At 39.8% G+C, this 12772-nt stretch overlaps 1 pseudogene; it reads left to right on the top strand.

Annotated features, from left to right (window-relative positions):
* Positions 1-10223: 10223 nt before the first annotated feature.
* Positions 10224-10639, top strand: LOC115519243 (annotated as a pseudogene).
* The last annotated feature ends 2133 nt before the right edge of the window (positions 10640-12772 follow it).

Here is a 12772-nt window from a genome sequence, read left to right as displayed (position 1 = left end):
GTGAAATTGTCCAAGGTTTTTGTCTCTAAAGATCATAAATATATTTTTAGAAATACAAAGAGATGGAGACTATTATGTGTAGTAGAACTCTTCTCACAAAGAGTACATGACCTAGGACAAAATCCTTGTACGTAAGAGAAAACTTACAAGGTAAGATTCTAAAGTCTCCTAAAGGGATTGCTAAATTTTTGCTAAGATTGATAGGCACAGTCAAAATCACCAACTAAAGGCCTGGAGGAACACACCAATATTCACAGATTTATATCTTAGTTAGGTTTATTAACTTGGGCAACAGATGGCAACCATAGCTAGGGAAACCTTAGGTACCATGGTAAGGACCACATGAGAGGGGCTTCTTATAGGGTTAGAGACTGTGGTGGTTCCTTCTGAAAGGAAATCAAGGGCCAGTTATGGTGTGGATGCTGTTAAGAAATATGGGCAATTTGGGGCACCTGGGTGGCTCAGTCGGTTAAGAGTCTGACTTCCGCTCAGGTCATGATCTCGCAGTTGGGGGATTCAAGCCCTGCATCAGGCTCTATGCTGACAGCTCAGAGCCTGGAACCTACTTCATATTCTGTGTCTCCCTCTCTCTGCCCCTCTCCCACTTGCATGCTCTCTCTCCCTCATAAATAAATAAACATTAAAATAAATAAATAATTAATTAAACATTAAAAAACTTTTTTTAAATATGGGGAATTTGGTGATTGATTACCTCAAAAATTTTGGTCCAGAGAAAGCAAGATTAAAGCATCAGCGTTGCCCATGTTCTGTTAGAAACTTCTTCTTCTTCTTTTTTTTTTCCTGTTAGGGACATTGATTGTGTGGCCTTGTGTTGTGTGAAAAACAACACATTTTGTTAGGAACATTGCCATCTGATTGCCTGCAAGGCAGATTCTCATTTCTTCAGTGGTTAACTGTCTGGCTTTTGCTTTGTTAAGTAGGTATAGGAATTTGGAACCAGAGCTGAGCTGCTCAGGAAGGCATATCTTGAGCCCCATACCACTAGCAGTCCCGCTTCTCTGTCTTTCCTTGTAAACAGCACTCATTCTGACATCTACATTAATGCTGAATAAATATGTAAGGGAGTTTTGTTGAGGGGCACTAAAATATTACACCTGCCCAAGGCAGTCCACACATCTCAACCCACCTGTGGGGAGGGGGAGGGTTTATTAGAAACAAAGTACAATTTGCTTTCAGTTTTATCAGCAACTCCAAAATACTCTGATAGAGAAACCAATAAATGGAATGCAGGTATCTATGGGTGCAAATGTAGTCATGAATATAAACCGGGATGGGGGCGCCTGGGTGGCGCAGTCGGTTAAGCGTCCGACTTCAGCCAGGTCACGATCTCGCGGTCCGTGAGTTCGAGCCCCGCGTGGGGCTCTGGGCTGATGGCTCAGAGCCTGGAGCCTGTTTCCGATTCTGTGTCTCCCTCTCTCTCTGCCCCTCCCCCGTTCATGCTCTGTCTCTCTCTGTCCCAAAAATAAATAAACGTTGAAAAAAAAAAAAAATTAAACCGGGATGAAAACATGGATTCATGTACTATAGATTCTTCTAGAAAATGAAGAATGTGTGTGGTTGTGGTCACCTTTTGATAAAACTGTTATTGTTCCTTTTGGCCATATCTCTTCTGTGAGAGAAATGCTCTGTCTGCTTACCAGAGTCCCGTCCATTGTATTTGGGTGGGGGCAGGGTGCATAAGGGCAGTAGGAGCCGTGTGGATAGAGAGGCAGACCCAGAGCCAAAAAAGCTGCTTCTGTCCTTTTCGGGGCTTCCTGGCACAGAGCTGGAGGTAAGCTATCCGCATATGGCCACTCCATCTTCATAGGAGGCAAAATCAGAAAAGCTGGACAAGCCTTGGGAACTAATTAGGCTTACAGGAGTGCAGTATATTGAGTTAGGCACCCTGCTGGGAAACTTGCCCTTACCCCCCAGTGAAGGAAGAAGCTATGTATTGTGGGGTGGGGTCATGGGGCTTGTGTTTTTATTTGTTGAGATTCAGCTTTGTGAGAAGGAGAGCACCTGCAGCAGAATGCTGAATTTGTGTTAACTGCGGATTGAAAAAAATAAGCTGCATTTGACTGGAGAGTTTCTGTTCTTTCTTGAGCAGAGTAGAAGAGAATAATTATATCTTACCAGTACTAACATTCACTTTCAATGAGATGTTCTTGTTCACTAAGTAGTCATCATATATAACAATTGTAGGGAATGTGATGTCCTTGCATGAAGTTTCAGTAATACTAGGCAGTTGCTGTGATTGTATTCATTCTGTACCTAATGTGGGTGCCTTGTGGCAATCATAAGGCGATATAAACAAGCAGAAGACCCACACCAACGAATGTCATACTGTGGAAACAGAGGCACCACTTTACCATTTTCCCATTACAAGTCAGCTCCTACTGAGGTGGGAAGAGAATGAGCTTTCGAGCAAATCCATGTCTGATAAACCTTCTACTTTGCCATTTGCCTGTCGTATGCTCTAATCTAGAGAGAATGCATATAACTTCTCTCATCTATGAAATGGCAATAATAATGCTGACACCTTGTTTTTTTAAAACAGTTTTTTAACGTTTATTTATTTTTGAGGGAGACAGAGAGACAGAGTATGAGCAGGGGAGGGGCAGAGAGAGAGGGAGACACAGAATCTGAAGCAGGCTCCAGGCTCCGAGCTGTCAGCACAGAGCCCGACCCGGGGCTCGAACTCACAACTGTGAGATCATGACCTGAGTGGAAGTTGGACGCTTAATTGACTGAACCACCCAGGTGCCCCTCTTGAGTTTTAAATATAGAAACAAACCAGTTTTAGACATGTAACTATTTCTTTGGAACTAAAATTCCTCTTGCTCATGATTCCATATTTGGGTTTTATGATAAAAACTGTGTAGCCAAACCTGTTTTAAAACAGTTACTCTCAAATGATTATGCAATCAATTTAGGATTTAAATTGGTCTGTTTCGAATATCAAATTTCTGCTTAGGCTCCTTCTCTTCCCTTCTCCTACTATCTTCCTTCCCAGCATATCAAAGGCAAGAAAAAGCTCATGTAACACCATGGTGGTGGAGACAGGGAGTCCACCTGTGTCCTCAGAGTCTTTATTGGCCTTGCCTGAGATCTTCTATGGCTCTTGGCCTTTCGCCTCTATGCCCACCCCTTTCTGTCCATGCACCATGACATCTGGTCTGGTGGCATACATAGGACACAATTATTCTTCTCACAGTGATACAGTTACTCCTGCTGATTGGCCCCACCATGGCTGTCTCTACGATCTTCCAAGATGAGGCTCGAGCAAAATCTTGTCTACGGGTCATCCACTCACAGTCTCTGCTGTGAGAAGCCTTCCCTTATTTCAGCTCTGCCCAGGCAGACACTCTCTTCTTAGGTAATGTCTTCCCCTTTTCAGGGACTATGGAAAGCTTCTGAGTTTAAGGCCTCTAAGACACATGTGAGTGGGCAAGGGGCAGAGGGGGAGAAAATCTTAAGCAGGCTCCACCCTCAGCATGGAGCCCAACATGGGGCTCGATCCCACAACCCTGGGATCATGACCTGAGCTGAAATCAAGGTTGGACGTTCAACCTACTGAGCCATCCACATGCTCCATTATATCACTTTTTAAAATACTAGTTTTGCAGCCAGTTTTGAGGTAGCAACCTTTTTCAGACTCTTCTTATTCCCTATTTCTAAGAATTTTATCAGGCATAATTGTTGAATTTTGTTCCAAGAAAACTCCTAGACTAGTTTCTACTTTGTGGAAAAGATTTTAACTGTTAATGAATTTTCATAGAAAATAATTCCATACAGTATAATATAATTCAAATATTCTCCTTTACCTGCAGTACTCAAAAGTTAATTTTTCTGAGAAAATTTCCTCTTACTTCTAAGTCTTCAAATGGATTGCTATATACTACTTAACTGCATTTTTAACTTTCAATCTATCTAGAATTGCAGTCTGTTTCCTTTTTTAATACTTTTTTGTTTGTTCTTCATTGTCGTTATTAATTGTGCCAGTTGTTTTCGATTTTATTAGCTTTTCCTAGGGACTGGCTTTGGCCTTGTTGGTCTTCTCTAGCAAATCTTTGATTTGCATTTTATTCCATGTGCTCTTATGTTTTATTTCTCTCCTTCTCCTTTCTCTGTACATAATCCATTTTTCTAACTACTTAAGTTGAATACCTACCTTCCCTCTTTTTAACCTGTCTTCTTTTCTAAGATAAACATTTAAGGCTGTAAATCTCCTGTGAAATACCATTTTTGCTGTATCCCACAAGTTTTGGTACGTGAGTTTTGAAGGCTCCTTCAATCCCAAGTATTCTCTAATTTCCCTGTAACTGTCTTCTCTTAGGTGTTGGATGTTTGAGATGATCAATTTTATTTTTGTTTCCTAATGGATGTATTTGTTTTCTATTATTAACGATTTCTAACTCATGTGCATAGAAGTCACAGAATGTATTCTATAACAGGCTTCAGATAGAAATTGATTAACTTTATTGAGGCTTATTATGTGACCTGGTAAGTGATCAATTTTGTAAATGTTCCATTTGGGAATGGAAGAAAAATGTGTATGCTATTTTTTGTATGTGTATATACAACTTTATATATACATATACAGTACAACCTTACTTTGTGAGCATAATTCATTCCAGAAACATGCTTGTAATCCAAAGCACTTGTATATCAAAGCAAATTTCCCCATAACAAATAATGGAAACTCAGATGATTCATTCCACAACCCAAAAATATTCATGTAAAAATGAGTACAAGACTGTAATATAATACAAAATAATAAACAGAATACAAAATATAAAGAAAAACAAACAAATTGACCTGCACTGACCTTAGAAAACCTTCGTGGCTGGTGTAGGGAAGACAAGAGAGAGGAGGGTCATTGTGTAGGACGACTTTCACTACCACTAATGGAATCACTGCTATCTGTTGGCTTAATGGAATCTTTCCTTTTTGTGCAATTTTAACGAGGAACCTATCCAATGACACTTGCTTTTGCCTCCTTTTGAGGATTTCGCAGAAATGTGATATTGCATTAACAATCACCCACAATCTTCACAGAAGGGGGAGAGAGAGTGAGAGAGAGAGGGAGAGAACCATTGGCTCAGTTGTGATCATGTGACATGTGATGTTCGGCATCATGTACTATCATGTAATATCATATACAATATGTCTTCATATTGTAAGACATCACTCATTTATCAAGTTAAAATTTATTAGAAAGGTTTGCTCATCTTGCAGCACTCATAGAACAAGTTATTCTTAATCCAAGTTAATACAACTTAATACAACTTAATACAAGTTATTCGTAATCCAAGGTTTTACTGTATATTCACACTCATCTTACACATATATTCATTAGAATAAGCTTTTATATTTTTCAGTTAGTGAGGGATTTGTTAAAATCTCCCACTGTGTTATAAGGAGATTGCTCAGTTTCTCTACTCAGCTCTTTTTACTCTGTCAATATTTTCTTTATATATTTTGAAGCTGTTATGAAATACAATCATCTTTTAGGGTTGCAAGATAAATATAACATGCTTAGGTAATTTGAATTTAAGGTAAACAATGAATAATTTTTTAGTATGACTATGCCATGTAGTATTTGGGAAGTATTTATAGTAAAGAGAACTTGTTTTTCTAAAGGTACAATTTAGCCAGGTGTCCTGTATTTTTATTTGCTAAATCTGGCAACTGTATCCATCTTCTGGAGCTTTAAACCTTTTGCCAACAAGTGCTGGCTCTCTTTATCCCTATCTATGCTAGACTTAGAGCCACGGCCAGCTTACTTTTCCTCTTCCTCCCCCACATCCTCCTCTTCTTCCTGTTCTGTCTGTGCCTGGTAAATCTTTTCCCATTATTTTATTTTCAACTTCTTCATGTCCTTATACTTTGATATGTCTCCTTTTAGCCATGTATAGCTTGACTCTTTTTTTTCAAGTATGACAATTTTTGCCTTTTAACTAATTTTAATCACTTATACTGCCTATCATTATGGACATACTTGGATTTACCTCTCTCCTCTTATTTTCCATTTTGGATTTTCTATTTCTCCTGCTTTTTCTATGTTTTCTGTGTGTTTTTTTTTCCTTTGATATTAGTCTTTTGAACTGAAGATTTTTCTTTTCCTTTTTTTTTTCTTTTCCTTTTTTTTTCTTTTCTATTTGTCTTATTTATTGGCTTTCCCCAAACTAAGGGTTGATTTCTTTCATTAATTCAGGAAAATTCTCAGCCATTATCTATTTCAATACTGCCTCTCCCCTATTTTCTTTATGCTCTCCTTTTGGAACTCTAGCAAGATGCAAGTTGGACCTTTTCACTCTGTCCTCTACATCTTTTTATCTATCTTTGCTATTTTCCATCTCATCGTCCCTCTGTGTCTGGCCTGCCATGTAGATGAGCCACCTAGGAAGCGCCTTCTCCAGCTCAGTCAAGCCTTGGGATGATTGCTGCCATGGGTATAGCCTCATGAGAGACTCTGAGCTAGAACCACCGAGCTAATTTGCTCCTGAATTTCTGACATGCAAAGCCATGTGGGATAATGAATGTTTATTGCTGTTGTAAGCCACTAAATTTGGGAGTGTTTTGTTATTAGAGCAAGAAATAAATGATACAATTACTATGCAAGTTAGGTATGCTGTTACTTCCACTGAATTGAAAATTTTATTATGTCACCCCTCCCTTTTTTTTTTAAACAACCAACCAGTGATTTCATCAGGACATCTAAAACAACAAGATCCTTGTAGAAACTCAACTCCACTTAGAAACTCTCTCTGCTTCATGAAATTACCAAACACTGGAAAGAGTAACATATCTCTGGAGGGCAGGGAGATGTCTGTGATGCACCGATGGTGGCAAGCAGTAGCAAATATCTGGACTGTTATATACAAAAGCTTTTATCCCTGGACTACTAGTTTAAACACACACACACACACACACACACACACACACAATGTGTGCGCGCACAGCCATTCTTCTGGAAGGTTTGTGTAGCGTACTTGTTATATTCCACAGAACAGATCTTCACTTATGTCACATAGCACACAACCCTTTTATTACCCCCCACTCTCTGAATGAGGACACTCTAGAAAAAAACTGAAGGATTGACCTTTTTCTTTTATCCATTTCCCTACCACTCAACCTTTTTATTCGGAACCCATTTATTCCTTCGACACCTGTTCCCTTCTTGTACCGCTCCCTTTAATGCCCTTAACTATTCGCCTACTAAGAAAATCTGCTTTCAGGGAAAACCTTCCATTAGTGATGAAATAAATGTAAATTGCCTTCCAATTTGGATTTAAACTACCTTTCTAGCTTTTCTCTCATCCTGCTGCCCCATGAAAATTCTTCACTCTAGTCAGAATATCCCCTTCCTGTGCTTCACACATTTTTGCTTCTGATGGCTGTACTCATGCCATCTCCCCACAAGAGAACCTGTCCTGCTGGCTCATGCATGTCTTTTCACCTTTCAAAGACCAACTCTGAAACATATCTTCCATGAAGTCTTCTACTGTCGCAGTGACTTCTGTCTTCCCTTTTTCTCAACTACTACTGCAATCCTTTATACTGTCCCTGTAGGGCTCCCGGGACTTACAGCTATCTGTGTGCCTGGTTAACAACATTCTCCCTCACCACCCTCAAGCCCTAAATGCACACAGATAAGCCTTACTTCCCCTCTGTCCGCCTCGTTTTTAAGTTCTTCGAAGGCAGAAATGGGTGTCATCCTTGTCTTCTTCACCCCTCTCAGTGCAGTTCATTCTTTGTGCCTAGTTCCTGTTCAGGAGAGAATGGTCATATGGGGAGGGATAAACACCTCTCCCCACAAGATGGGTCACAAGGTGTGTGGTGGCCAAGGTCCTCAAGGGGGCAGTAAAGGACTAGTTGTTTAATGTCCACCAGCAGAAGTAATTAATATTTAGTCCTTAAAGATTTGTCACATGGTCCCCAGGGAGTAAATTAAATGCAGAAGATGGGAAGGAGACAAACAGGAATTATTTGGAATTCAGCCTAAATAGGATTAGGAACCTGGAACAGAAACCAACCATAAGATGACCATCAAATGGGGGGGGGGGGGGGAGGTGGACCAGAAAGTCTGTAAAAAGAAAAGCAAAAAGGTTCCAAAACACATGTGTAAGACTCAGAATTCAAGTTGGTCAGGAGACAAGGTCTAGCTCAGGTTCATGTTTTGACGAGAAAGAGAGCTAGGCTCAGACTATGGTGAACCAACAGGTAGGGCTCTCAGCAGGAGGACAGAAAACCAACTATGGTCTGGGTCAAATTATCCTTAAACATTGCCGAATTTCTAAAAATTACATTGCAATATCCTTATGAACATAAGACAAAATCTTAAGTAAATATTAGCGAACAGAATTCAGCATCACCTTAAAAAACGATAGTACATCATGACCAAATAGGGTTTAAGCCAGAAATACGTAAATATTGTTCAATACTAAGAAATATAATATATTTATTATAAGGAGCACTAACACAGTATAGAGGAAATATATATGATCCTCTCTAATCACTTATTTTGAGAGAGAAAGAGAGAGAGAGAAAATCCCAAGCAGTGCAGGCTCCGCCTTCTAAGTGCAGAGCCTGATATGGGGTTCGAACTCACGAACTGTGAGATCATGACCTGAGTCAAAATCAAGAGTCAGGCACTTAACCAACTGAACCTCCCAGGTGCTCCTGAAAGTGACTTTTAACATAATCCAATACCCAGTCTTGATAACAACACTTAACAAAATGAACAATTTCTTAACATGATAATATCTTAATGTGTATTATCTAATACAACTTAATAAGTGGATAACTTAGAGGCATGAAATTTAGAGAAGTAATAAAATTATTACTATTTCTAGATATCTTGATTATTAAGCAGGTAATTCTTAAAGATTCAACTGAAAAAGTACAAGTAACAAGAGACTTCAAAAAGACATTGTGGAATAAAAATATGCAGAACTAATGCCTTCTAAAATACATCTAACAATTAACTGAAAGATATAATGGAAGAAAATCTCACCTACAATAGCAACAAGATGATTAAACACTTAGGAATACATTTAACAAGAAACAGATAAAGCCTTTATGAGAAACATTAACATGTTCCTGAAGAACACGTACACACACACAAGATTTTTAGCATATGTGCTATTATTTGGAATAGCAAGATTCAAAATCGTAAGATTTTAGTTCTACCTAAAGTAAAATATGCATTTAATGTGGTTCCCATTAAAATATTGAGCATAAAACCTTTGGCTTGCCTTTCTCCGGTCCTCAAGCAAATCAAGTTTGTCTTGACAAATAGGATAATGACTTCTCCAATTTTTCCCCTCTCCCTCTACTGAGTGAGAACCTGGGCTAATAAGAACATGAGGCAAGAAAATGAGCACATCTCTACTGAAGGATGAAAAAAGAAAGAAGGTGGGGGAAAGAGAGAGAGGAAGAGAAAGAATGAGGAAGGAAAAAACATATAGATTGTCCAGCTCATACAAAAAAATGGTGCAAGAAACAAATAGCCAGGATATCTCTTAGAAGAGCAGTGAAAGTATCAGGTACTAAAACATATTACAAAGCCTCAATAGTTACCATCGTGTGACCTGTAAATAGAACAGTACATAGCATAGGACATAAAATCCATGAATAGATCCAAATATGTATAAGGAATTCGTATGTAATAAATATGGCAAACAAAATCAGCGAGATAAGGAAGAACTTTTAAATAAATGTTGTTGAGACATTTGGCTGGATTTTGGTAAAACTAGAAGTCCCTGGGAGCAGTTACCTTTTAAAGAGACATTTCTTAAAATGTGTTCCTCAGATCATTTCGTCAGAAAGATCAGTTACATATTGAAACACAGGTTCCAAGAATCACCCACTGAATCAAAAATTTAAGTAACTCCTGAGAACTTGCATATTACCAAGTTTCTCCGATGATTCTGATGGACACACAATTGGGAACTTCTCCTTTAAACCGTCTCTCCTGGATGATTGCATCTCTCCTGCTAAGTCAACTCTCCCTGCTTTTTTCCCCCTTTGGGTCTATAGCTTTAGCCACTACACCCAGGTAATTGAAGGCAATTGAAAGGGCACTGAAGTCCCTGCCTATTCTGTTTGACTGCAATATATAAAATTCTCTTTCAAACCCTTAGTTTAGCTAAGATAAAGCTGGAATTTCTTTATATAAATGTTCAGTAGAAAATAAAACAGCTCTTTACCTCCTTGGCTGTTAGAAGCTTGGCCGCCATCATGATCCACACAGTAACTTTCTGGACCAGGAAGTTCATGACCAACCGACTACCTCAGTGGAAACAGAGGGTCATTGATGTTCTTTACCCCAGAAAGGCAACAGTACCTACGACAGAAATTCAGGAAAAATTAGCCAAAATGTACAAGACCACACCAGACGTCCTCTTTGTATTTGGATTCAGAACCCATTGTGGTGGTGGCAAACTGGCTTTGGCATGATTTATGATTCCTCGGATTATGTACAGAAAACGAACCCAGACATCGACTTGCAGGACATGGCTTATATGAGAAGAAAAAGACATCAAGAAAACAGCAAAAGGAATGCAAGAACAGAGTAAAGAAAGTCAGGGGGACTGCACAAGCCAATGTTGGTGCCGGCAAAAAGGAGTAATAATTCTGCGGTAACTATCCGTGGTGATTAATCGTGCAGGTATTTCATGAGAGGATTAATAAACTAAGACCTTTTAAAAAAAGAAAATAAGGGGCACCTGGGTGGTTCAGTTGGTTAAGCATGTGACTTTGGCTCAGGTCATGAACTCGTGGCTCATGGGTTCAAGCCCCACATCAGGCTCTGTGCTGACAGCTTAGAGTCTGGAGCCTGCTTTGGATTCTGTCTCTGTCTCTCTCTCTCTCTCAAAACTAGAGAATGCCCTCCCCCGCTTGCACTCTGTCTCTGTCTCTCTCTCTCAAAAATAATTATACATTAAAAATATTAAAAAAAAAAAGAAAAGAAAAGAAATGCAAAGTTATACAAATGGATTTGGTTATCTAGTGCTGATTTCTTATTCTCAGTTATCTGAAGTCAAGTCTCTGACCAGGGCTGGTAAAATGAGGGGGTGTACCCCCCATAAATGCAGACGTTGCTCAAGACTTGCTCTGGGTCCCTCTGCTCCTTTCCTGAGACTTCACAATTCATTGCTATGTGGTAGATAACTCAGAGGTTTATATGTGCAGCCCAGATATCTCCTCAAAGTTCCAGATTTGATGTACAAATGCTTGGCATGTTCTCTTTTATATCTCTAATGTACCTCAAACTCAACATTTTCAAAAATGAATTCTTTTTTTGAAGTTTATTTATTTTGAGAGAGAGAGAGAGAGAGAGAGAGAGAGAGAGAGAGAGAATCCCAAGCAGTTTCCGTGCTTTCAGCACAGAGCCCAACGTGGGACTAAAACTCGTGAATCGAGATCGTGACCTGCGCTAAAATCAAGAGTCTGACTGACTGAGCTACTCAGACACCCCTCAAAACTGAATTATCACTCGCTCAGCACTACCTTCCCCACCCCCACTGAAACCAGTCTCCTTTCAGCATACTCCTGTCTTGGGCAAGAGCATCACCATCCGACCGGTTAGGTAAGGCCGAAGTGCTGGATTCGTTCTGGACACCACCTCTTTCCTTCACTTCCCAATGTAATCCACCTTAAAGTCTTGTGAATTCTCCCACTTAAATATCTCTCACATTTATCTACTTACCCCTACTTCTACAACGCCCCCAATCCAACTCCCCTAATCACAAGCATCTCCTAACTTGTCTCTTCGCTTCCATTAAACAGGTGAGCTAGACGATATTCAAAAGGATCGTGTTTGGGGGGCACCTCAACCCAGTTAATAATATACTTTAGTTTCCAATTGCTCTTGAGATAAAAACAAAAATCCCTCAATGTGGCCTAAGAGGTCCTATAGGTGCTCTCCTTACCTATCCCTTCACTTTCCTCTCCCCTCCTTTCTTCATTCTCTTTGCTTTAGCAACACAGCTCTGTTGTCAGGGCCTCCTGCTAACCACACTCTCTCCCGGCTCAGACCATGTTCACCTGCCAGTGCTTCCACTTGGATTTCTCTACTCTCTTTGGGCCGACTTAGCTCTTATTCTTCCTTCCATATTTTAGCTCCGTAGTCATGTCCCTGGAGAAACTGAATTTAATTCCCCTTTTATACTCTCTCATCGCATCATGCCCCCCACCCCAGCACTTGTCATCCATGGAATTTAACATTTATTTGTATGATTTTGTTTTTCATGATTGTCTGTGCACTAGACTGTAAGCTCCAGAGGACAGGGACTGTGAATGCTTTGCTCACCACCGGATCCCAGCACCTACCACAGTGACTGCCTCAGAGCATGGGCTCCTTAACAATACTGATTGAATGAGCCAATAAACTCACTCCCAGTTCCTTTAGTTCTTTAATGTTGTCCAGGGTGGAAATGAGATGAAACGTTGGGCAAAGGTGTTCAACAAGACAAATAATTGCAGCTAATGTTTATTGAGAGTATTTTTTATGCCTGTATATTACTGGCATACACATTATATGCATTATCTCAATTTGCTTTCCTACATCCTTAAAAAGTAAACACCATCACATCCCTTATTTTAAAGATGAGGAAATAGGACTAGAGAGGTTAAAGAACTTGTCCAAAGTCATTCAGCTCAGAAGGGGCAGAGTTGAAATTCAACCCTGGGTCTTCTCTGCCTCCGCAGCCTAAGCTCTTAACCACTAAGGCGTCCAGCTCCAGTCTCCCAGCTCGAGGTT

The sequence above is a fragment of the Lynx canadensis genome, chromosome B4 (assembly GCF_007474595.2).
Source record: "Lynx canadensis isolate LIC74 chromosome B4, mLynCan4.pri.v2, whole genome shotgun sequence".
Lineage (NCBI taxonomy): Eukaryota > Metazoa > Chordata > Mammalia > Carnivora > Felidae > Lynx > Lynx canadensis.
This window is presented reverse-complemented; position numbering and strand designations above follow the sequence as displayed.